The sequence below is a fragment of the Miscanthus floridulus genome, chromosome 6, assembly GCF_019320115.1.
Source record: "Miscanthus floridulus cultivar M001 chromosome 6, ASM1932011v1, whole genome shotgun sequence".
Lineage (NCBI taxonomy): Eukaryota > Viridiplantae > Streptophyta > Magnoliopsida > Poales > Poaceae > Miscanthus > Miscanthus floridulus.
Genome location: NC_089585.1, coordinates 141,542,146 through 141,568,114, shown reverse-complemented (window position 1 = coordinate 141,568,114; position 25,969 = coordinate 141,542,146). Strand labels below are relative to the sequence as shown.

At 44.0% G+C, this 25,969-nt stretch overlaps 1 pseudogene; it reads left to right on the top strand.

Moving 5' to 3' along the window:
- Positions 1-4,580: 4,580 nt before the first annotated feature.
- On the top strand, positions 4,581-25,451 carry LOC136461392 (protein NRT1/ PTR FAMILY 2.4-like; annotated as a pseudogene).
- Positions 25,452-25,969: the final 518 nt, after the last annotated feature.

Below are 25,969 nucleotides of genomic sequence, written 5' to 3'. Positions count from 1 at the left end.
TATTTAAATCCATGGTACAAAGCCTGGCCTCACTCCTATTGTTTGACTCCTATTGTAGCCCCCACTCGGTGCCCTCCCCTGCCTCCTCCTCAATCAACGTACATCATGCCAGTCCACCTCTCTAGCCCTCCGGCTTGCCACCATCCACACAATGTAGCTCGTTCCACGCGATAATCATGTCGCTGATGGTGCTCCCTGTCAAGGTGCAAATTGTGATCATGGGCCACCTCACTGCAACCTTGGAGCGGCCCATGGATGGCCTCCATAGACTATGGGCAACCTGCTCGTCCATGCACTGCATCTTTGGTGACCCTGCCATCGGTCGGCATCTGGCACTGACTCGGTTCAGACGTAGGAGGACGTGGGATGACCCCATCGACTACAAAGCCCTCCTTGCTAGCCTGACCTAAGTCAGCAACCCAAAGGCTTGCTTCCTCACTAGGATACAAACCGTATTCATGGAAAAGCACTACCCCCGGCCAAGCCTCAATGATCTCGCCTACGTCGCTGATGGCGGGCACAATCTGGTGCCCTATCTGGTCGCCCTATTGCTCTATAGGCATAATGGCGATGCCGGCGACGATGACACTGTGAGGCAGTACATAAGATAGGTTGAGGGCGAGGAAGTATCATGGGTGGTGGTGGCAGACCAACGAGGAGGTGGCTAAGCAACAAGGGGTGTGTGTTGTGCTGTCTCTCGACCACCGAGGTGGTCCTCTGAATGACGTGGGGCAAGTTGTCATTGCCATCACCAGCACTGGTGCACGGTGATCTTCCGTGCACAAGTGGTGTCTGGGGCTATGCAGATGGATAGGAAAGAAGGGCTCTGTATTACAGCGAGGACTGTTGGCTTTGCCAAGAAATCCATTTTTTGAATGGGAAATTAGAATAAGAAACTAGTAATTCACTCTTTTCAAATGTAGTGTATTCTATCATTTGAAATTTGTCCTCAAATATAGTGTATTCTATAGCTTTTGATTTCTTGTTGCTTTTGCTTTTGCTTTTCTATTGTTTTGTTTCAATTTTATTTGTTTCCTTTAGGCCTTGTTTGGATGCATGTGTATCTACTTCAATCCACATGTGTTGGATTTGAATGGAATGGAACTTAGTTTAATTCCACTCGAATCCACTTCAACACATATGGATTGAGATGAATATACATGCATATCCAAACAAGGCCTTAGGGATTCAATGAAAGTACTAGTACAAAACTGGTTTCCCTGTATAACATGAGACGTGTCCGGCCTGGTCAGATTTACAATGCTCGGACTTTCTTATATGTTCAGTAAACTTTGAATAGCTATGTGGCTCCTCCGTTAGGCATTAGATCGACTGGAGACTTGATTGGATGAATTCTGTTATGCATATTTACCATACTACATATCAGAAAGAGAACCAAAAAGAAACCAGCAGGCAAAACCAACCAACAAAGGCTAGAAAACGGCTACCAAATGACCAAAGGACATGATCTACACCATGCTCAACAGAGTTTAACCTGCGCAATCGCTATGTCTGCATTAACTTTTGTTGAACTTTGTATTAGGTGGGCTAAACTCTATCTAGCCCCTGCTGGTTGCTTTTGCCTATAGTTCTCTTTCTGGTTCTCTTTCTAATATGTAGTATACTAATGGTGTTCGCCCTTTCTGGTTGGAATTTTCTGGAGCCTAAGACAGTCTAACCCTAGAAAATATAAACGATATGGATCACTGTGAGTCGATGAACAATGAAATATAGTGATGGCAACTATCAGGGGCCATCCAACTAGTCCATTGAACCCAACAATTAGTTCATAATACAAATAGGTATGGACTAATAAAAACAACTAATTGGCTAATTTTTAGCCATGGCTAACTAGCCACAGTCCATCTAAACAGGGCCTAAGATAGTCCGATACTTAGAAATCTTGATAGGCCGGATAATACAAAATATAGATTGTGTCAACTCTTGCGCCGAGTTCACCACCTCCATCCACCATTTGTCTTGCGCACCTCCACCATGAGCTTAGCTTCATCGTCCTCCAGCTCCTCCTCCCATTCCTCATCGTCGTCATTGTTGCAGGTGGCCTCATGGATCACGCTAAAGAAGCAGGTGTCACCGACATTAAGGTTATTATCAGCGTAGAAAGCGCCCCACCTATAGTTGAATGACACTCGCAAGCCTTTGTTTGTGATGGTCCTCTAAAATCCCATGAACCAGGACTGCCCAACCATCTATAGCTCGACCATGCACTGCTGGTTGTAGTCATGCGGTCGCTCGAAGTCCACTAGCACATTCTTCGCCTCACCTAAAAAAGACTGATGACAAAGAGGACAATGGTAACTTGAGACATCATCGGTACGTTCTGTTTCTCGCGCGAGTGCTCACCAGATACTTTGCTTTGAGGTGGTACTGCCTTAGGATCATTACAAAACTCCTCGGCTCTAGGATGGGTAGGGAGAGCTGACTACTGCCGGCATCGAAGTCGTGTGGGTATTGCTTGCGGTAGGTGGTAAGGTCGAAGACATTGATGTTAATCTGTGATCGGCCATCATACCGCAATATAAGAGAGTTTTGAAGGTGGAGGTAGATGGCACGAGCAAAGTCCTTTCATCCTCGGCTCGGCGGAGGTACAAGTGACCGTTGTTGAGGAACACCTCCACCTTCCACAGGGTCAAGCTCTGCTCATCGTCCAGACAAAGCTCGAGTTTCTAGAGACCTTCGATGGCCTAGGCAATTACAACTGGTAGCTTCTGCATGCACAAAGATCGACATAGCCAGATAGAGGGACAAGTTCATTCCCAATGGCAAACCCCAGCAGATCGGATTCAGCAAACATAAAATAGGCACTTACTAATTTTTCTGCATACATTCTAGGACAAAGGATCTTCAAGCACTCTAGGTCACTCTAGCTCAGTCCTACCATGTCTTCTTGTAGCCCCACCATGCGAACTAGTACAATCTTGAGGAATCCTTGCTGATATATCCCTATTCTCATTCTCCTCTCATGGGGGGCTTTCTTTTTCTATGTTTTTAGTGTTGTCACCAACGCAAGGAGTGCACGCACATGTAGTAAAAACCAGCACCGAGGCTCATGCCGTTTCATCGGCATAAATAGAGGAGACGTGCTCTGTTTTGATCAGTGTATGTTTGGGAACATCAATGCTCCTGCATCTCTAGTCAAACACGCCTTCTGTGGTATGATAGGTTGTGATTCCCCAGGGAGCGCCACGGTACCCGAGGCGAGGCACACCGGTTGGAAAAAAATCTTTATCTTGCCTTGCCTTAGAGTCCCTATGATGGTCTAAGCATTGTAAATCTAACCGAGCTAGACACGCCTTCAGTCTGCCCCTCGACTGTTGTGACTGTTTGGATTGGAATCAAATAAGTACAGAAAAGACCTATCACAACCGCACCAGGCATTCAAGTTTCAAGCGTGTCAAAAGCTCCTTTTGTCGAATCACTTCTTGTGTCCAGCTTTCCTAATGCATTCGCTTCACTCTCATATTTTACTGCGCTCGCAAGAAAGTCTAAATACAGCACATTTGATCTCATTGGACACTATATAGTACAGAGTTGTGAGTAAAACTATTGCCTACGGAGTGCACTTGGTCACAACATTTGTATCAGTAATAGTAGTCATGAGTGGCTTTGATCTTTGTTGAACCCAACTCATCTTATTTTTGTGTATTTGATAAGATTTGTTGAACTTGTAAGAACAATGCATCAAGGATTATTTTTATTTAGAAATTGTATACTTTATAGGATCACACAAGGTTTGGCCATCTGAATTCTAGACTACCCAGATGATGTGCTCCTACATTCCCATGTAGACACATGTGCGTGGGTGGCGTCAGCAGCCTGTTGTAGCAGGAGACATCGCCTCCTTGCTTATCGCATTGACATGACACGACGAAGCCCCGCCTCCCACCCACACAAACATCTCGGTCGTGGGGTGGTCGATGGCCCCCAAACTATAACAACAGAGAGAAGGGGCAAGAGGGAAGGTTATACACCTACTGCCTTCTCTCTCTAGAGCTCTTGATTCTATCCCAAAGCTTTTGTGTTCCACCCTACTACGCCGACGACGCCTCCTGCTAGGACCATGGTGGAGCCAACAAGGTTGTCTGTCGATTGGGAGGCCTCGGAGGCCTTCCACGCCGACAATCCTCCACCGATAGATGGACCTCTCGTCGGCATGGTCTCTCACCCACCTATTCCCCCTTTGGAGGTGTATCATCACCATACCGCTGTTCAAGTTGTTTATCTTCATTTAATTAGAGTATGCGAGTAATGCTCACACTAGTATTTGTGTTCATGCTATTTAATTTAACTTATATTTGGAATTTGCCTACTATCTCAATAGGTGATCATGGGCGTGATGGCATTCCTAGCCTTGTTGGCCTTGGAGGCCAGTTCTTCATCTATGGTCGCACTCAGAAAGTGGCCCCACAAGGCATTCCCCGATGGAGGTAGCCACCTATGATTCTATGCCATGCTATGCCAGTCAGTTCGGTAAAAGTCATTTGCCTTCTCAATCAGATCGCTCTCCCCATTATCCTATATGGGCTTGAACCTGGCTTGCATTATGTAGCACTTCCTCCATGGCGGTGCCATCCCTAGTTGTGGGTCTTTCCCCCGATGGTGCCAGAGAGTCATCTTGTCGCCGTTTGCCACCACCGAGCCTGTCTGTCCCTGCACAACCCTCTGGTTCTAAAGTCGGTGAATCATCAGAAGAGCTTGAATCCTTAGACAACATAGAGTACCATCAATTATTGAAGGATTACCGTGAGGCCCAAGCGGATTTGTCATCGACCAGGTGGAACGCCAAGATGCTACGTGGTGAGCTGGACGCCGCGTGCGATGCACTTCAACCTTCTAAGAATATGGCCTCCAAGGCGCGACATGACTTGGTGATCGCCAAGGAGCAGGCCCAACACATGATGAACCTTACTGTGGTACTAAGCACATGGGTCGACACCCTATAGCTGTCCATGCTAGCCACCTATAAGGTGGCCTTCCCCATTGGAAAAGTAGATAATCTGTTCACCACAGAGTAGCACCTCTGAGCCCTATCGACCCGTCTTCAATCCATGGTGACCAAAGCCGTTCGTCAGGGGGCTGCCATGGTGCTAGTTGCTGCCTAGCTTTAGATTGGCACTATGGTGAACCTCGGAGTGGTAGAGCAAGGTTTTCCATCACGTTCGATGGATGATGACATTATCGATCTGATCGAGAGTTTTGAGTTGGCCGCTAACATCGTCTTACCGAAGGTGGACGTGGATGAGATCCTGCATGCCAACCTCGACCCTTGATCTGTGGGACATATAAGTAGTATTAGTAGTCATGAATAAGTTGATCTATTGGATGCCCTTGCAAAATATGTGAATTCTTATTTGCATGCATGTATTAGGTGGGTTAAACTCTGTTGAGCATGGTGTAGCTTAGGTTGTTTGGTCATTTTGTAGCTAGTTTGTAGCCCCTGTTGGTTGCTTTTTGCTGTAGATCTCTTTCTGGTAGTCTTTTATCTGATCTATAATATGCTAGACATTAATAAGTGCCTTTGATCTCTGTTGAAGCCAATTCATGTCTTTGATAAAATTTGTTTGCTTTAGGGATTCACCGAAAGTACTCGTACGAAATAGGTTTTCCTGTATAACATGAGATGTGTCTAGCCCGGTTAAATTTACAATGCTCGGACTTTCTTGCGTGTGTAGTAAATTTGAATAGCTATGTGGCTCCTACATTAGACATTAGATCAACGCGAGACTTGATCAGATGAATTCTGTTATGCATGTTTACCATACTATAGATACTATATCCTCTATGGCTTTGAGTGCTGTAGTAATTTGTGTGGATTTGTTTATATAGGAGATAAAACGAATCTCGGCCTCATGTCATACATTATTCCTGAACCCAAGTTATAGGAGACAAAACTTTAGATGTGACAACCATTAAAATTTTAGCTAAATCAAGTCTTACCATCACACTTACAATCAAGGTACCAAATGACCAAAGGACCTAATCTACACCATGACCAAAGGACATAAGGAAAGAGTAACAACATGTACTCCCTCCGTACTCCCAACATAAGGAAGATACATCAAATGTCACAAAGTAGTACAACAACATGTCTCACTCTGTCTCATGATTCACCATTGACACAAGCCATTGAACAAACAAAAAATAACAAATAACAAATAACAAATGCAATGTGAGATACATCAAATGCAATGTGAGATACATCAAATGGAATTTTATTTACTCCTCTACTCATCATCGGTATCACTATTCTTGTCCTCATCCTCGTCCTTGTTATTGGTATCAACATCATCATCATCCACCTCTATAGCCCTAAGGCCTTTTTTCTCATCAGTGGTGATGCGGTTGGCCACCTACTCAGCATCGACATGAACCAGGTTGCGCCAGTGCTTCTCGGTGTTGTGGGCGGTGCTGATTCCTTGCGTTGCGATGCTAGTGTCGAAGCCATCTATCCAGCTCCAATAGCAGGCGAGGATGTACTCCATGTTGTTCGTGTGACTCTCCTTTAGGTAGGCTGGCAGTTCTTCTAGGACATTGATGAGTTGGTGAAAAATGAAGACATAACTACTCACCTTTTCAACCCGAGGTGAGGTGAGAGTGCCTAGATTAGTAATTTCTACCACACTCTTGATCTTCTAGAAAGCCTAACTCATGGTGCCAACGGCCCAAATGTCTCTATCTCCAAAGGGATCCGTCGGAGCTTCATCTTGATTCACCACAGGCACGACATCGTCCTCCTACACCATAGGCATGGTGTCATCCTCCTTCACCATGGGCATAGTGACATCCTCCTTCACCATGAGCATGGTCTCATCCCCCTCCCATGCTCGCTTCGCAAAAGGCTCACCCTTGTCCATGGCGTTGGCTAAGAGTCAAGTAGGTTTGGAGAAGGAGACCACATGTTCCTAGTGATTTTAGATCTATAGTGGGAATGGGAGGGCTCGAGGAAGGAAGGAAAACAAGCGTAGTGACGGAAGAGATCACGGTGGTTAATATATCACTACTATAGAGGAGCCATTAGTGTTTTTTATGGAACAAAGAGGAGCCATTAGTGTTGAAATGTTACTGCGCACGCAAGAAAGTCTGACCTCCGTAGGTTTAGACATGGCAGATAGTATTCTGTATCCTCTGTGGCTTTGAGTGTTGCAGCAATTTGTGTGGATTTGTTTATATAGGAGATAAAACTATTCTCAGCCTCACGTCATACATTATTCCTAGACCCAAGAACCTTGCAGCGAGGATAAAGTCTCGCCTCACTCTAATGTAGAGCAGAGGAGCCATTAGTGTTGAAATGTTATTGCACACGTAAGAAAGTCCACTCGCAAGTCTCACCTCACTGTAATGCAGAGAAGAGGAGCCATTGGTGTTCAAATGTTATTATGTACATAAGAAAGTCCGACCTCAGTACATTTGAACGCGTCTAACAGTATCCTCCATAGTTTTTCTCATTTTCCTTTTATGCTTGTTACTGTGTTGTTTACAATTTTAAGTTTCACTAGCTTAATAGGAAAGAGTACCAACATCTATGACATAAAATGCAAAGGGAAGATACATAAGGAAGAGTAACAACATAAGGAAGAGTAGCAGCATCCATCATTTAGGAAATTAACATTGTCCATAGACAAGCAAACAACATTGGTCCATTTAAAATGCATGACAGAGAGATACATCAAATGCAGTATTATTTATTGCTCTGCTAATGAATCTAAGAACAAGGGTACATACGGAAGATAGTATGGTCTACAAATGAACTATTTATTAATGCCACGTCTACCATACAGAAAGACACGGGCAGAGATGACATGAACTTTTATGCGGTCCATGTCATATGCGATGATTGTTCCATCCTCCCCAGTAAAGAAAATCAAATTCTATTTTGGGTGAACTGTAATCACTGTGTAGTCTTCATCATAATCCATAAAACCAAATCTAATATTAATGCTTCCAAACAGCATCAGCGTGTTGACCATATGCTTCAATGTTTAATTATTAGTACCATAGTCTTCAAGGATCTAGATTGAAAGCTTCGAATCATTAGGACCAACAACAGTACATACACACAAGTGACCCTGAGCTTGATGCATGGAGTGTTGAAGACCACTAGGCCTACCAATTTTTCTCCATATGTTTCCCTCCATATCCACAGCAAGTATCATAGAGTACCCCCAAAGTGCCCCATAATGTGTAGACAATCATTAAGAAACACACTTGGTGATTTTGAAAATGTCACATCAGTATCCTCACCCCATTCAGATTCCTTATAGAGCCATGCTGTAGTTTTAGATGAGTAGATCTCCACACCTATGCACAAACCATCCTCATCCACATATTCAAGCACATGGAAGTGCGAGGAGGCTATCGGATCAAACCCCAAGCGAGCCTCACCAACAAATGGCCAACATCATGGGTGCTAAGCGGTAGTATACTAAACTTCTAGGTCATTGGATTGCAGATGACATAGCGACGTCCATCATCCCCAAGGCACCAGCATAGGATGAGGTTGTTGCAGCAATCTAAGATAGCTACATTGTGAAGGTTGTCGAAGGGCAATAATTCCAAGGAGGGGGCGTACACTAGGGAAGCTGGTGAAGTGTTGATTGCCATTCTCACTATCATAGAAGAAGCCAGCCATAGTCTAGGGCATCAAGTTATGGTTGACCGAGATGAGGTTGAAGGGTCGAGATGGCGGACTAGAGGGGGGGTTAATAGTCTTTTCTAAAAATAATCGCGTCGGCTAACCGAAACAAATGCGGAATTATAACTATCGATCTAGCCAAGACTACACCCCTCTATCTATGTTCTCTAGCACCTTCCAAAGATACTAATCAAGCAACAAAGGTGCCAGGCTAGCTAGAGCTCTCCTAACAAATTCTAGGAGCAAGGTTACATAAACCTATGCCACTAGTACTTTAAGCAACAAGGGAGCCCCTACACATGCTAGTAAGCAAAAGCACAAAGCTAACTAAGCTCACTAGCAATGCTTAATAACAAGGCAACCAATGCCTAATTAGAGAGCGCAAAAACTTAGCTACACAAACTAAGCAATGTGACTAACAAGGTTACTAAAACCAAATTAGCCACGCAAGGGAGCTACTTCTATGCTACACAAGCAAGAAGATAATTAGCAAGCTACACAAGCTATCTAATTACAAGAGCAACTACACAAGCTTAATATGTATAAAAGTAATTGCAAGCTTGTGTAACAGGGATGCAAACCAACGGGAAGAATAAGGTTGACACGATGATTTTTCTCCCGAGGTTCACGTGTTTGCCAACACGCTAGTCCCCGTTGTGTCGACCGCTCACTTGGTGGTTCAGCGGCTAATTAGCATCACCCGCTAAGCTCGTATGTCGGGCGCCGCAAGAACCTACCCCAGAAGTGAGGGTAGCTCAATGACACGCTTTACTAGAGTTGCTCTTCATGGCTCCCGTGGGGCGAGCACAATGCCCCTCACAAGCACTTCTCTAGAGTGCCACAAAAGCTTCTTGCGCGCTTTGACGGAGACCACCACCAAGCCATCTAGGAGGTAGCAACCTCCAAGAGTAACAAGCACCACTGGCTTGCAACTCGATCACCTAGTGCCACTCGATGCAACCTCACGATGTAATCGCACTAGAATCACTCACTCATACATCGGATGATCGCTATCAAGTATATGTGAGATGGAGGGCTCCTAAGCACTCTCAAGCATGGACACAAAGTCCCCCAAGGTGCTCAACACTAGCCATGGCCGAAGGCCACTTCTATTTATAGCCCCAAGGTCTAAACTAGCCGTTACCCCATCACTAGGCAAAAATTGGGCCGACCGGACGCTCCTGTCGTGTTGACTGGACGCTGGACCTCAGCGTCCGGTCACCCACAAACGACCACGTGTCCCGATTCCAACGGTCACTTGTCCTGACCAGATGCAGTAGCTTCAACTGATCGGATGCAGAAACCTCAGCGTCCGGTCATTTCCAGCAAGCTCCCCGAGGCGTATTTCTTCGACCAAACACATCCGGTCGCACATGATCAGACACAGCCTAGCGTCCGGTCACACTCCAGCTTCTGCGTCACCATACGTCAGCCTGATCGAATGCACCCTGCCAGCGTCCGGTGCTTTTAGACCCAGCATCCGGTCAGTTGACCAACGCCAGTGTCTTCGCGATCAACTCGTTTTTACTTCTAACTTCTTCACCCTTGCTCCAATGTGCTAACCACGAGAATTTGCATCCGGCGTAATAGAAAATAGGCATTTTATTTTTTCGAAAGCATCGAATCCATCTCAACCCTATAAACACCACCTCCTTTGTAAATGTGCCAACACCACCAAGTGTATACCACCATGTGTATGTGTGCTAGCTTTTCACAATCATTTCCCAAAGGATGTTAGCCACTCAACTTGCCACGCCACTCGATCCTAGCGATGATGCAAAGTTAGCTCACTCGAGTGACACTAGATGACTGATATGTAAACAAGTTTGCCCCTCTTGATAGTACGGCCATCTATCCTAAACCCGGTCATAAACTTCTCTACACACCTATGACCGGTGAAATGAAATGCCCTAGGTTATACCTTTGCCTTGCACATTCCATTCCATCTCCTCCAACATCGATGCAACACATGCACCAACACGATCAACAACGATATGATCCACTTCATAACATCACATGATCATATTGGTTCATCGATCTTGACTTTACTTGCTCTTCACCGTTGCTATCATCCATCGGCGCCAAGTCTTGCTCAAGCTTCACCGCCATGCGGTCCATCACTCCAAAGCCTTTGACTTGCCCTTCATGCTTGCAACTGGTCCATCAAGCCAAGTCTTGTCTTGATCTTCTCCACCTTGATCACATGACTCAATGTCATGTCTCATGTGCATTTAAGCTCCTTCATCATCACATGCGTGAGCTTTGCAACATCTCTAAGCCATTTTCATCTTCATGGCATATGTTGCTCACACACATGTACCTATGGACTAATCACCTGTGTATCTCACATAAACACAATTAGTCCACCTAGGTTATCACTCAATTACCAAAACCAAACAAGGACCTTTTAGAGGTGTTTCTAGGAGCGACAGACACATTTGCAGCAGAACAAGGAGCGGGTGGGGATGCAGTAGAGGATCTCGACAACGACATCATCCTTGAGGCTAGCTAGTGCGTTCCTCTTGTTGGGGCCTCTTCCATTTCATTAGTGTGCAGCAGGATGAAAGCTTGCTTAGTAATGAGATCACTAAAGAGGAAAATAATCCAATAAAGATCCATCAGGAAAGTCCACAACTCATACCAAAGTGCAACTTTAACAACCATTAACAATTGTCATGGTACGACGCCATCTAAATTTAGAGTAGTACCACATAGATATTTATAACTCAAACTAGAGTAGCAGTTAATGGAGTTGTAACCATTATAATTTTAGCAGTTAATGGAGCTTGCTCAGTTTTCACAACTAGAATGCTAGTGAACAAGTGGTAGTGATCATCATTGGCATCAGTAGCAACATGTGCAACTTAAACATTAGTGGCCTCAGTCATGTGAACAATGGACACAAAGTATTGATTTGCTTTCGATGCCTTCCTCCTGTTTGGAACCAAATGGATAACTTGGTTGTCAACAAGGAGAAGACACAGAAAGCAAACATATGAGCTGCATACTAATACATCCAATAGTAATGTAGACATTATTGGCATAGACAAGTGGCCTCAGATATGTTACAAGTTCAAAATACCATAAGGACTCAGTGGTGGCATCGGAGCATATGGAACAGAAATATAGAATCAAGCAAGCACTAGATAGGAAACCAACCAGTGCCACCTCCTAGTTCTTTTCATCATCATATCATTAGCCTAACTAGATCTCCAATGCAAGAATATTTCTTGTATACCTCATGTTCAAGCCAGGACCAAAATAATGAAGCGAATAGGAAAAGGCAAGAAAGGAGACCTACGGATCGGATCTGTCGCCTCTGTCGTGGCACACGACGAACACGGACGCCAATGCCACCGCGCTCCACCAGGAAGACCCACCGCCTAGCCTCCAAAAGGACGCCTAAGCCACCATAGCACACCGGGGATCCTCCGCTGCCGCCACAAGTCGAATGGGCATAGATTTGTTTCCACTTGCAGGGGATATATCCAATATATAGGTCAACCTATAGTGCATCCACACAGAGAATATATACTACTATAAGGACTCCAAAGACATGTTAGCACAACAAGGTGTCTAGCGCAATGGTGAAGATGGTCCATTCCTTGTTGTGGTTCCCAGCTTCGATTCCTAGGTCTCATGGTTTTTTTGAATTTAGATTTATTTAACCCCGGTGGTAGAGAAGTGACACATAAGCCATTGGGTCCCACAGGTCGAATGGAGAAGGGTCCACAAGTGACACATAAGCCATCAGGTCCCATAGGTTGGATAGATATGGAGAAGGGTCCTATAACTACATGTGACCCACAAGCCGTTGGGTCCCACAGGTCAGATGGAGATGGAGATAGGTGTCATTGGGTCCCATAGGTCGAATGGAGAAGGGTCTAGAAGCACAAGTGACATGCAAGCCATCAGGTCCCACAGGTTGGATGGAGATAGAGAAAGGCCCCATAGGTACACGTGACACATAAGCCATCGGGTCCCATAGGTCGAACGAAGAAGGGTCCCATAGGTACACATCACATGGAGCGAAGACTTTTATAACAAATTGCAAGCATCACGGATGAGTAACTGCAGGTCCCATAGGTACACATCAGATGGAGAAAGTACCATGTGGAGATCTATGACGAAGCCATTTGTTATAGATCAAATATTTGTTCATCATAGATGTTTAATTAGTTCAATGACGAAGCCCTGTTCATCACAGTTGTAAAGGAGGTCATCATAGATGAGTCGCATGAGTGATCTATGACAAAACCCTACGCTCTTCTATGATGTTTTTTTGTGACGTTGCCTGATTTCATCATAGAAAAAGAGGGTTGCAGGATCGTCATTACTGATCTATGATGAAACAGAAATATTCATCATAAAAAGCGATCTTCTATGATGGTTTTGGATCCATCATTAAGATTTTTGTCATAGAAGTGGATACTTCTACTAGTGTCAAGCCCAGTGTAGAAATAGTCGACTCGCACCGTTCACTCAGTTTCTATGGGGGCTAGGGTTTCAAATTGATGGTTAACTAGTTGATGAAGATGCTGGAGTAGGGTAGGTGCCCACATGGAGGCATTTTGATGGAAGGGGTTGTCGCACGAAATAAAAACTGAGTCCTAGAAACTGCGTTTATCAAGTGCCAGTGTAGAAATAGTCGACTCGCACCATTCACTTAGTTTCTGTGGGGGGCAGGGGTTCAAATTGATGGTTAACTATTTGATGAAGAAGCTGGAGTAGGGTAGGTGCCCACATGGAGACATTTTGATGGAAGGGGTTCTCACATGAAATGAAAACTAAGTCCCAAAAACAGCGTTTATTAAGCGCCAGTGTATAAATAGTCGACTTGCACCATTCACTCAGTTTCTGTGGAGGCCAGGGGTTCAAATTGATGGCTAAATAGTATTGGTGCAAAAAATTGTGGCAATGCAGCCAACACACAGCAAGTCGGACGATTTGAGCGAGGTCAACTCGTAGATCTTGCTTGGCTTCAACACAGGACCAGTCGATCATGAAAATCCCGAAGGCATGCCAGTCAATTTGACCTGCAATTGACAAGAAGAGAAAGCTAATCAATAATTTAGGGTGGAACATGTTGGTTTTGCCCAAACAGTTCTAAGTATGCTGCTTCAGGAGCAGCCAAACAGATGAATCGACCAAATAGTCGATACGAGAAGAAATCGACTGTTAAGGACTGTGATGCTTACGGGTCATGATTGATTTATGATAGCAAGTACGATGCACCTAGATATAAGTAATATGAAGAAACTTCATCAGCTAGATGGATTAGCCAGTGTATAACATTGAGCCGATAATTTTAATGGGAAAGGATAAAACATGCGAATAAATCGACTGTCCAGTACAAATAGATTTATAAACGCTCTAAATCCAATCTATTATCATCAACAGTGAGGTTCGATCGGATCGATATAGCTATGATAATAGTAACAAGCTAAAGCCAAAGAATCTATAAAACCATCTATATATTGACAGGTTCATGGAAAACATGCTATATGTGTGAAAGCACAGGTGAATCGGCTAAAATAGCCGATACAGGCATAGCAAACAAACATAGTACATATCTCGATCATGAACAAAACCACTAATCGATAATCTCTGATCTAAAGTCTTACTAGTGAGATTCGACTGGGTTGATGCAGCTATGATAGTGTCATTAGATTAGATCTCATTAACTATTGAGTTTGTTTAAGATTGAAACACGTCTTTAGATGCGTACTATGTTTGATTGGAATAGAGATAAAACAGTCGGTCTATTAGAATTAAGCCATCGATTATAAGATTTGAAGCATGACCAAATCAGAGGACGACCAATTAAGATGATATGATGCTGATCTATCTCTATCTCAATAGGGTGATTTTGTTATAATTAATAAAACATTAATTATAACAAGATCGATAGCTGGTGAATCAACCAAAAACAACAAGAAAAATCTTACTAATCTTAGCAGATTCGATAATTGGTGATATTATATTAAACAAGTTATTTAACATAAGATCGATAACTTTGATCTATATTATGATTCGTAGAGATTAGTCAGCTGATGCAGCCTTGCAAATAATGATATAGATCGATAACTAATCTATATTATACTCATAAAAGATCAATCGGCTGATGCAGCTTTACAAGTATGATACAAGTCGTGATGGTACTCATAGACAAGCTGGAGGTCGATCAGTCGATGCAGCCCTACTTGTTGAAGAACTCATCGAGATCTACAATACTCCTAATCCTAAGGGTTGGCGTGAAGGCGAAAAAAGTAATTGTATTGATTGATTGATTTGTTGATTGTTTTATAATAGTCGGGGTCTAATATTTATACTTGGAACCTAAACATGAATCCTACTCAAATACGACTCATTATAATTCTTTGGAATAAAAGAAAACATTCCTAACTTAAGATAACTTGGACCCTAATCTTTTCCTTTTTTGTAGAGTCCGACATATTTTTCCTCGATGTCATCCGTACATAGTCCATTAACATTATCTGCTGATGTCATAAAAAAAGAGCCGATCCTTGTACCGCATCTGAATCAGCTGATATCGATTCACATCTGATCGATTCCTTAAGGGTGCAATCTTAGAAGCTTTAAGTTCCCACGTTCTCTCTACTAAATTTTGGTGTAAACAAATAGTTGCTAAAGAAGCTAGAGTAGGGTAGGTGCCCACATGGAGGCATTTCATTGGAAGGGGTGTCGCACGAAATGAAAATTGAGTCCCAGAAATGTCCTGTTTATCAAGCCCCGATGTAGAAATAGTCGACTCACACCATTCACTCAGTTTCTATAAGGGCCAAGGGTTCAAATTAATGGTTAACTAGCTGATGAAGAAGCTAGAGTAGGGTAGGTGACCACATGGAGGCATTTTGATGGAAGGGGTTATCGCACAAAATAAAAAATGAGTCCTAGAAATTGCGTTTATCAAGCACATTAGTAGAAATAGTCAACTCGCACCATTCACTCTGTTTATGTGGGGGCCAGGGGTTCAGATTTATGGTTAACAAGTTGGTGTAGAAGCTGGAGTAGGGTAGGTGCCCACATGGAGGCATTTCGATGGAAGGGGTTGTCGCACGAAATGAAAATGGAGTCTTCAAAATGGCTTGTTTATCAAGCCACGGTGTAGAAATAGTCGACTCACACCATTCACTCTGTTTCTATGGGGGGCAGGGGTTCAAATTGATGGTTAACTAGTTGATGAAGAAGCTGGAGTAGGGTAGGTGCCCACATGGAGGCATTTTGATCACAGTTATTAGGACCGGACCGGACATCAAACCGGTGAGGCTGTCGATTCACTGGTTCACTAGTCCAACCGTTAGGAACCGATTGAACCGCCGGTTCAATTGTTTTGGACCGGATGAATTGGACCGCTCACAAATACTTTGAACTGGTACAACATAATGATATACAACATATAATTAGCAACATATAGTTTGTCACATATATACCGATAAGATGATAAAAACACAATTATATAACCAACTTCCAACAAATCTAGCCACAAGTCCACAGATTTTTTGGTATTATAGAGTTTTTTATAGGATATGCCAAAATATACCCATAGAAACATAATATATGGAACACTTATTAATTAGTACAAAAAAGATCTAATAGTAATTCAAATATTCATTACTGTAAAACAATCTCAAATGCTAAAATAGAGTTTACCATTGTAAAGAGCTCGTTGAGATAGTCAAAATGGATATATCATTTGTTTAATTTAGAGATCATATAAAAAAGTTATGAAAATTTGAAATTCAAAAGGCAACACACATGAGCTAACGTTAGCAACACAAAAGTCAATAGCACATGCAGAGGCAAGGTATGCGCACTGTACAGGCTCCAAGCGCACACAGCGGCAGCAGCACTCATGCGGGCCTAGTGGTAGCTGCACAGGCGGGCACTAGGAGGCGACGCAAGGGAGCACACGCGCCACCAATCTAGAGCCAGACGGTTTGACATGGAACCGGCCGGTTCACCGGTTCCTTAAAAAACTGGCCGGTTCAACCGGTTTTTAGTGGTCTAATTGCATGAACGGTCTTTTAAATGAACCGAGCCGGTATAGTCTCTGGTTTGGTCTTTTACTGGTCCGACTGCCGGTCCGGTCCGGTCCAAATAACTAGGATTTTGATGGAAGGGGTTGTCGCACAAAATGAAAACTGAATCCCAGAAACTGTGTTTATCAAGCACCTGTGTAGAAATAGTCGATTCGCACTTTGTTGGCGGTCATGGAGGCATTTTGATGGAAGGGGTTGTCGCACAAAATGAAAACTGAATCCCAGAAACTTTGTTTATCAAGCGCCTATGTAGAAATAGTTTATTCGCACTTTGATGGAAGGGGTTGTCGCACAAAATGAAAATGGAGTCCTCAAAATGGCATGTTTATCAAGCCACGGTGTAGAAATAGTCGACTCACACCGTTCACTCAGTTTCTATGGGGGGCAGGGGTTCAAATTGATGGTTAACTAGTTGATGAAGAAGCTAGAGTAGGGTAGGTGCCCACATGGAGGCATTTTGATGGAAGGGGTTGTCGCACAAAATGAAAACTGAATCCTAGAAACTGTGTTTATCAAGCGCCTGTGTAGATATAGTCGATTCGCACTTTGTTGGCGGTTTTTAACACATAATTATACCACCAACATTAGTATAGAATCCACCAAAAACAACACTAGTAGGGGTTTTGAGCTAACCATTTCCATAGTTTTGGTGAATTCTCTATGTTTTGCAGGATTATCATGAAAACGCACCAAAATGGGCCAAAAGGAAAGAAAGAATAAAAGAAGAATAACCATTCTCCATTTTGGCCCAAGCAAAGCAAAGAAAAGGAAAAGCCCACTGAAAGTGACCCATTCGGGCAAGACACCAACGTGGATGTGGCCTAGGCCCATCCAGCAACCGCCTCGGCAAAGTTAGTGTGGGGAGGCACCACCTAGGGGGCAGGTGCACCTAGGGGGTGGCCGCCCCTGCCTTACCGCCTCTCAAGCCCACCTTCAGCAGGGCGGTGTCATCAATGCACCTAAGGTCGGTTGCGGTGGGGATTACCAAAAATAATGTAGCAAACCGCCTTACTCACACTATATAAGAAGACCCCCTCTTCACATCAAAGGCATGATACATTTTGGGAGAAGAAGAAGAAGGGCTACACTCTTTTCATTAGCTTCATAGCTAGACTAGTATAGGGAGTGAGTGAGGAAGAGTTAGAGGAAACTTGGAGCTCGGCTACCTCTACTTCTTGTACTTGGCAAGCCTACTACATTGGGTGGACGGAGTGTAGGACTTGTCAGCTCCCTCTACACTTGTACCTCAATGATTGTCTTACTAATTGGAGTAAGAAGTTCGTATTTATCTATTGGTTTTGATTCTCTTAAGAAAGTTATCTTTGTTCGTTATAATCTTGCGGGTTTGTCGTCCGTCCCCATGGTGGATACTCTGTAGAGGACTCCTGATAAAGACGGAAGTTCCTGTCCAACACTAGAGTAGTAGTAGATAGCGTAGACTTGGTGTCTGAGCTAGAAGTTACCTTTGTTTGCCTCGTTCCCCACGGTTGAGGGGTAGGCGGCAGGTGGTGATAGCCCTATCCATCCCTTGTAATCCCCCATGTTTGGGTTCAGCATAGAGCTATAGGCTGGCATCACCTGACAGACTAGGTGTGATTCGGTGCCCGAAGCAAGGCTACAACGACAGAGTTATCTTCACTTAAGGTTTCTACCCTTAGAAGAACCTCACTACCCAAGCTATCCTTCTTGTTTCCTAGGGAGAACTAGTTAAGAGACTTCATGCATGTTCATTCCTTGTGGAAATACGATACCCTGCTTACCACCAGGTGAAGTGCTACAACAGTACTTCTGTACGCTTGCAGACTTTTCTACTTATGCTAAGAAGCACCAACAAGCATTTCTGGCGCTGTTGCCAAGGAATAGTCGTCGTAGTTATCTCCAAACCTAGTTCATCCGTGTATCCTTTATTTTATCCTTTCTTTTCTTTTTACCCTTTTTTAATGGAGCAACCCACCATTTAAAACCTTTCTGCTCCTAAGGGTGAGTTCATAGAACTACCACAATCCTTGAAGCTAATCATAGCTTCTAGTTATGAGCTCCGACCAGGCTTTATAGACATGGTTTGGGAACAAGCCTTTTCAGGCCTAGATTATGAAAACCCATATCATCACCTATTGGAGTTTGAGCAGCTCTGTGCATGCCTAACCATTTCAGGCATGTCAGAAGAAACCTTGTGGTGGAAATTGTTTCTGTTTTCTCTTAATGAGAGAGAGAGAGACAATAGTATGCCCATAATGTAGGAAAGGTAAACATGGATTGGGAATAACTGAGGAATAGATTTTGTCTCGTGTTCTTCCCTATATCTCGAATCACTGCCCTACAACAAGTGATACTCAACTTTCAACAAAAAGAAAAATGAAACCATAGGTGTAGCCTAGGACCGATTTTCAATCCTATCAAGGTTTGACCTAGACTTGTCTATGTCAAACCACGTGCTATTATAGCATTTCTGGTTAGGTCTTAGCAAGGAATCTGCCCTACAGCTCAATATAGCCGCCGAAGGGTCATTTACCCACAAAACCATGGCGGAAGGAGAAGCTCTTTTAGATCGCATTCTAGAGAACACTCCTCCGCTACAACCCCTCCATGTTGAGCCCAAGCCAAGCCATGAGGAAATCTCTTTAGCTAAGGCTGAACCCATTCCATCTATAGAGAAACCCTTGCCCAAACCAGAAGACCCGAAGGAAGGTTTCCAACCTTCGGACCTTTCATTTTTCAAGGACGATCTTTTTGAAGATTTCAAAAATACCTCGAATTACTCATGTCCAAGGAGGCCACCGGTTCTCATCACTCCTTCTGACCCCCTAGATGAAGAATTTCTTAGGGAATCTATCAAGGAGTTGACCGCCATTATGAGCAGCGAATGGGTAGATGAGGGAGAGCTTTCTTCTCAAGAAATTCATATTCGCACCCCTTCCCTACCTATTCGATGTAAAATCCAAGGGAACTGGGTGGATATGTTGTATAATCCAACTGTTGGAACAAACCTCATGTCAAAATCCTATGCATTTACTTGCCTAGGAGAAAGACCCCGTACTCCAATAGTTAAGTCCTTTAGAGTCGCCCCATGATCATGCTTAAAAGGACTTGGGATCTTACACAACATAACACTCCATCACAACAATGTCGAAATGGCCCTAGATTTCCATGTCTTCGACATTCAGGATTTCTACATTCTGATAGGGCATCCCCTAGAAAAACTTTTCACTGACCCACCAAAAATAGGGGATCTGAACATAAAGTTGGGGAGGGACGCTTTTTCCATCCAAGTCACTCGAGCCAAAAACTCAATGGCAGAACCTCTCCCCTATCATCATCTGCTTTCAGAAGTCATGTCGATTTTGCCCTTTGAATCACCTGAGTCATCCTTAGAAAAGGATGTCAAACTCTTCATAGAAGAAGAGGATGACTTAGAAGAAACCATAGATCTTTCCAAAGAGGAAGCACCGGCACGATCTCCAGTTGAACTTAAGCCCCTACCCGCTGGCTTACATTATGCTTTCCTAAATGGCGACAAGGAAACTCCTGTAATCATTAGTGATAAGCTTTCTGATGAGTGTTGGTATTTCTTGATGAATGCAGAAGTAATTCGCAAGCACACAGAATTATCATTGTAGCATTTCACCCGAAAGTATTTAAAGTATCGTATTTCCACAAGGAACAGAGGTACTCTTCTAGCTAGTTCGTCCAAGGACAACACAAGGATAGAGTTGGTAGAGGGTAGAGAAGGATTCCTATGGTTTTATGGTCTAAGGATAGATAAACCATACTTATACTTGCTCACTTTGGGCACCGGCTTACGCCTGGTCTGCCAAGCAATACCGGCCTATAGCTCTATGTCGTACCCAAACATGGGGGATTATAAGGGACGGACAGGGCTATCACCACCTATCGCCTACCCCTCACCAGAGAGTATGAGGCAAACAAAGGTAGCCTCTAGCCTAGACACCACGTCTACGCTATCGACTACTACTCTAGCGTTGTACAGGGTTATCCGTCTTCATCAGGGCCCTCTACTAGAGTATCTGCCACGAGGACGGATGATGAACCTGCAAACAAGTAAGAGTAAAGCTTAACTAAACGAAAGACTTTATACCATAAGAACCACGAACACTTAGCGAATAATCTGTTGAGGTACAAGTGTTCACCGAGGTACAAGCAGGGGAGACACTGACAAGTCTGCCTCTTCTCCTAAACTCTCTCTCACATCTCTCCCTAAGCTCTAGCTAGCTAGGGCCTAATCCCTTGGAGTGTTGCTCAAAAGTGGAGAAGCTCTTTGCCTTGAGGTGTTGTTAATGAAATGAGGAGAGGAAGCCTCCTTTTATAGGTGGAGAGAGGAGGGTCTTTGCAAATGCTCCAATCTCACTTGGAAGGTACCAAACCGACCTCCAAAGGGTGGTTTGTAGGGAATATTCGGAGGAGATCCCACCGAGATCGCCTTCTATAGCATTAATGGCACCGACTGACCAAAGATGGGCCCAAGGCGTGTCCGTAGGGGGCGGGTGCCCCATTGGGGCGGTTGTCCCCTGGAGGAGCCGCCTTTTTGCCCAACTTTATTTGGTGGGCCTCTAGGGATGTGTGGGCCATGCCTATAAAGTTTCATGCCATTTGGAGTTCGTTTGGTTTGGGTTTTGGGCTTCTTTCTCCACCTAACCGGGCCCTAATTTGCCTAGTAAGTGGGCCTTCTTTCCTTGGGCTCATGTCGGGTTTTTGTTTTGCTAATTCAAAATAACATCATAACATTGCATAATTACCCATCTTTTTCATTATAAAAGATAATTTTAATTAACCCTCTAACTTTGTATCTAAATTACCCATATCTACCATTATATTAATCCTCACAAGACTCGATATCGATATTAAAGCGATAGATAGATCCTAGAAAAAGTCACAAAACTCATAAAGAGCTGGTATAGACTAATCACCATTGGTAATAATAGCTATTAGATCTATTCTATTTCTGAAATAACTACCCAACTCTACTACTATGTAAAACAACATAAAGCAACCAATGAATCTATACCATTAACAAATATGATCTAAGGTGGACATAAATTTGTATCTAATTACCCATGTCCTCCTATTATGATGGATAGTTTACTCACTTCTCTTAATATTAATATATTTAAATGTCATTAAAGTAAGCATACAGGTTGTGCTAGCATGCATGAACGATAAATATATATGTTATGTTTCATCAGATAAAAATATTTTCTTAAAAACAGATATACTAATGATACTAACAATTTTTTAAAAACCATATCAGTAATTATGACATATAATTTGTATCGGTTGTTACTTTTTATATATTTATATATTTTAACTAAAATTTTTGGCATGTCTATATTAATAGTATAGCTATATGCAAATATAATTTCTTCATAGGAAAAATCAATCATCTTAAGAAGTGTAGGAGACCACTGATGGCAATATTTTTCTGGTAGCTTATGTATTAAAATTCTATTGAGGTTAGCACTGATACCCCCATCCGAGATCTCACTTCAAGCTTTATCATATTTGTTAGGGGACATGGTGCAAGTTCTAAATGATTGCTTATGGTATTGTTGTATTTAAGTACATACTACACGACCTAAAATCCTTATTTTGAAAAATGCAAAAAAGAGAGTTAAGTTACAATAAACACAAGAGTTTTAACTTAACTTGAGAATAAAAAAAGAACGTGTAGCGGTCTATAAGAATAAAATTTGAAAAAAATTAAAATTTAGAGTCATGACTTCATAAGGTGTATGATGCAACAAGAGTCACCATAGTTAACGGTAAGGCTTCAAACTAATTCCATATTTGAACAATACAAAGATGTGACGCAAAATAAAAATATGAATATGAATGAAAAAAGTATAGATCTTGCCCCTTACAAGAAAATATTAATTAAATTATGATAACTGAATATAGAGTGTGAGTATCTATATGTCTTTTATGTTAAAAATAAATAAAGAAAAAACATACAATTTAATATAAGTAATTCTTTATTAATCATATATATTAATAATAATAAATACTTATATATTCTAAAATTCTAACCCGTGCGAGAGCACGGATTGATGGACCAGTGTTCAAAATGTGAAGTCGAAAAAACGTCTATATATCTCCACTTCAAAACAGTACTAAGTTAGAGGAGCATGCATTCCTAAATAACTTGGGGACGGGGAAAGGAGAACAAGTATTTAAAAGGATCAAAAGGAAATACACATATATATCATGATGCTGCGCGCGTGCATGCATCGCAGCATCGGATATATATCCTGCACCTCCGACCGCTATATCGACCCACTGGCCACTAGCTCGTAAAAGCACTGGTTCAGAACGAAGCAGCTCGAATATAATCCTTTTCGCCCATAGACAAAATGGAGCTATATATCAAGTACTCTATAGCTACCATCCCTTAAAAACAACTGATCGAATCATATCATACATATATGCATCAGTTCGTAGTGTTGCCCTCCGTCTCCGTGCCGTTGCTGTCAATGCAAGCTTAAATATTCTCTAGCTATAGCTAGCAACTTTTGAGAAATCACCTAGCAAAGCAACTGATCCGTTTGATGCATGATATGACTATCATCATCACATACGAGATAGATACTGAGATAGATAGCAGTAATCTGTCTGTCTCCATCAAAACACGGCGACAAAGACAGAGATATATATACTACTCGCTCGGTTCTAAATTACAAGTCACCTTGACCTTTTCTTAGTATTTTGCTATATATCTACATATATTATTATATCTATATGTATAGTAAAATTGTATAAAAAAAAAGTTAAAGCGATTTAGAATTTGGCACGGAGGAAGTACATTCGGTCCCTACGTAGGTGCTGCATACTTTAGACCAAATCTGTATATACTATATAAGCGAATAAAGCTCTTATTCCACTTCCATAGTTCCATGATGTACTCATCCATCCATGCATGCATTGTGGAGTAGTAGTTGTCCCCGGCCCCTTCGTCATTCTACTCTACTGCTCCTACCTACCCTTTTCTTCAAATAAAGTTTTACATTGGTAGTGCTTTCAATTTTTCCCGGCCCCTATGTGAATTTTGACCAGTCAGCTACATTGCCATACCCTCCTCAAGGCTCATGACATCTACTAGCTTATTTCAATAGTTTTGCTAGTTTAACTCACACACACAGACACAGTGCCAGGCGGCAGGGGCATGCAACAACTGCGCAGTCATTTCTGGTTTTGACGCTGACGGCCACGCTCCCGTCGCTGCGCCCGCCGTCGTGCACGCCGCCGCAGTCATCGTCATGCCACCACCAGCCACCGATCGCCACCCAGGCCGCGGTGCTCTACGCGGCGGCGTGCCTCCTGGCGGTCGGCAACGGCGACGGCGGCACGGGCGGGACGCCTTCTTCAGCTGGTACTTCGTGTTCCTGTACGCGTCCTACATGGCCGGCGACACGGCGCTGGTGTACGTGCAGGACAGCGTCAGCTGGGCCCTGGGCGTCGGCGCCTGCACCGCCACCACTGGTCTGGGCCTCCTCGCGCTGGTCGCCGGGTCCAGGTACTACAGGCGGCCCGTTCCGAGAGGGAGCCCGTTCACGGCCCTGGCTCGGGTGGTTGTCGCCGCTGCGAGGAAGGAAACGCTGGGCCTGGGCCCAACTTCTTCACTTGGTACAAGTACACTGCAGTATTACCACCATGACCATGGATCATCATCATCAAGCCGTGATGACCCTCCAAGTAACAGATTCAAGCACAAACTTTTTTTCCCTTATGATTCCTACGAAATGTGAATTGTTTTATTTGGAACCTTCCAAAAAAATTCAAACTTTTGGGTTTCATTCAAACAGGTCACATGACGATCGAATTGATCACATATATACACTCGTGCCCTGTCAGGTTCTTGAACCGAGCTGCCGTGATCGCGCCAGGCGAAACAGACCACAAGCCATGGCGGCTGTGCACGGTGCAGTAGGTGGAGGACCTCAAGTCGCTGCTCCGCGTGCTGCAGCTCTGGTCGTCGGGGATCCTGGTGAGCATGACGGTGAACGCGCAGGTGAGCCTCACCGTGCTGCAGGCGCTCACCAGGGACCGCCGCGTCGGCGCGCGCTTCGCCGTCCCGGCGGCCTCCGTGACGGTCGCCGTGCTTGCGGCCTTCATCCCCTCCGCCGCGCTCTTCGACCGCCTCGTCGTCCCGAGATGGGAGAGGCTAATAACCGCGGGTGGGCGCGGCGGCGGTGGGCGCAAGCAGCGGCAGCTCACGATCACCACCCCGCTGCGGCGCATCGGGCTCGGGCACGCGCTCAACGTCGCCAGCATGGCGGTCGCCGCGCTCGTAGAGCGGAGACGGATTCGCGTGGCGCACGCCGGCGGCGGCAGTGCCGGCTCAGCGGCGGCGGCGCTGCCGATGTCGGCGCTGTGGCTGGTGGCGCAGACGGGCGCGGAGGAGGCGCTGCACCTGCCGGGGAACACGGCGCTCTTCTACCAGGAGTTCCCCGCGGCGCTGCGGACCTCTTCTACCAGGAGTTCATCGCCGTGGGCTCGTACCTGAGCACGGCGTTCGTGGACGTCGTGCGGTGCGCCACGGGGTGGCTGCCGACGACCTCAAGCGGTCGCGGCTGGACGCCGTGTACTGGGCGCTGGCCTTGTTGGCGGCCCTCAACTTTGGCTACTTCTTGGTGTGCGCCACCACGTACCAGTACAGGAATGCCGCCGTCGACAGCGACGAAAAGGCTCATCAGATATTGGACGAGAAAATAGAACTAACCTAGCTAGTGTGAATTATGCATATTAATCTTGTTCGTTATAACTTCAGCTACGTGGAATTATAATACTCACTCCGATCCAAATTATAAGACATTTTGGCTAGACATGGACATGTGGTAACCACGTGCTATGACCACCTCGATCATCCCCTCGTCTTCTGATCACCTTGTTCTTGTTAGAACTAGAGTTATATTCCATAGTGTGAAACGTGTTGTCCATGTATAATGTAAGCGTGGTGCACACGGTCTCGTTATCTATGATTGGAGATATTCTAGGACATGTGCTTCCATGTTTAGAGTTACCTTAATTATGTTGTACTCAGGTTAGATCTCCAATCTTGGATTATAGCACAAGGCAATCTCCTGCGCTCCTGTACTCTTATATATACATAACATGTAACCGTGGTGAGTCAAGATAGACAGCCACGTTTCTTCCAACTTCACATGGTAATCAGAGCCTCTCTTCCAATAGTACATCCAAAGTCGCCGACTTGAAGATCGTCGACTCAAGATCGCCACGAGCC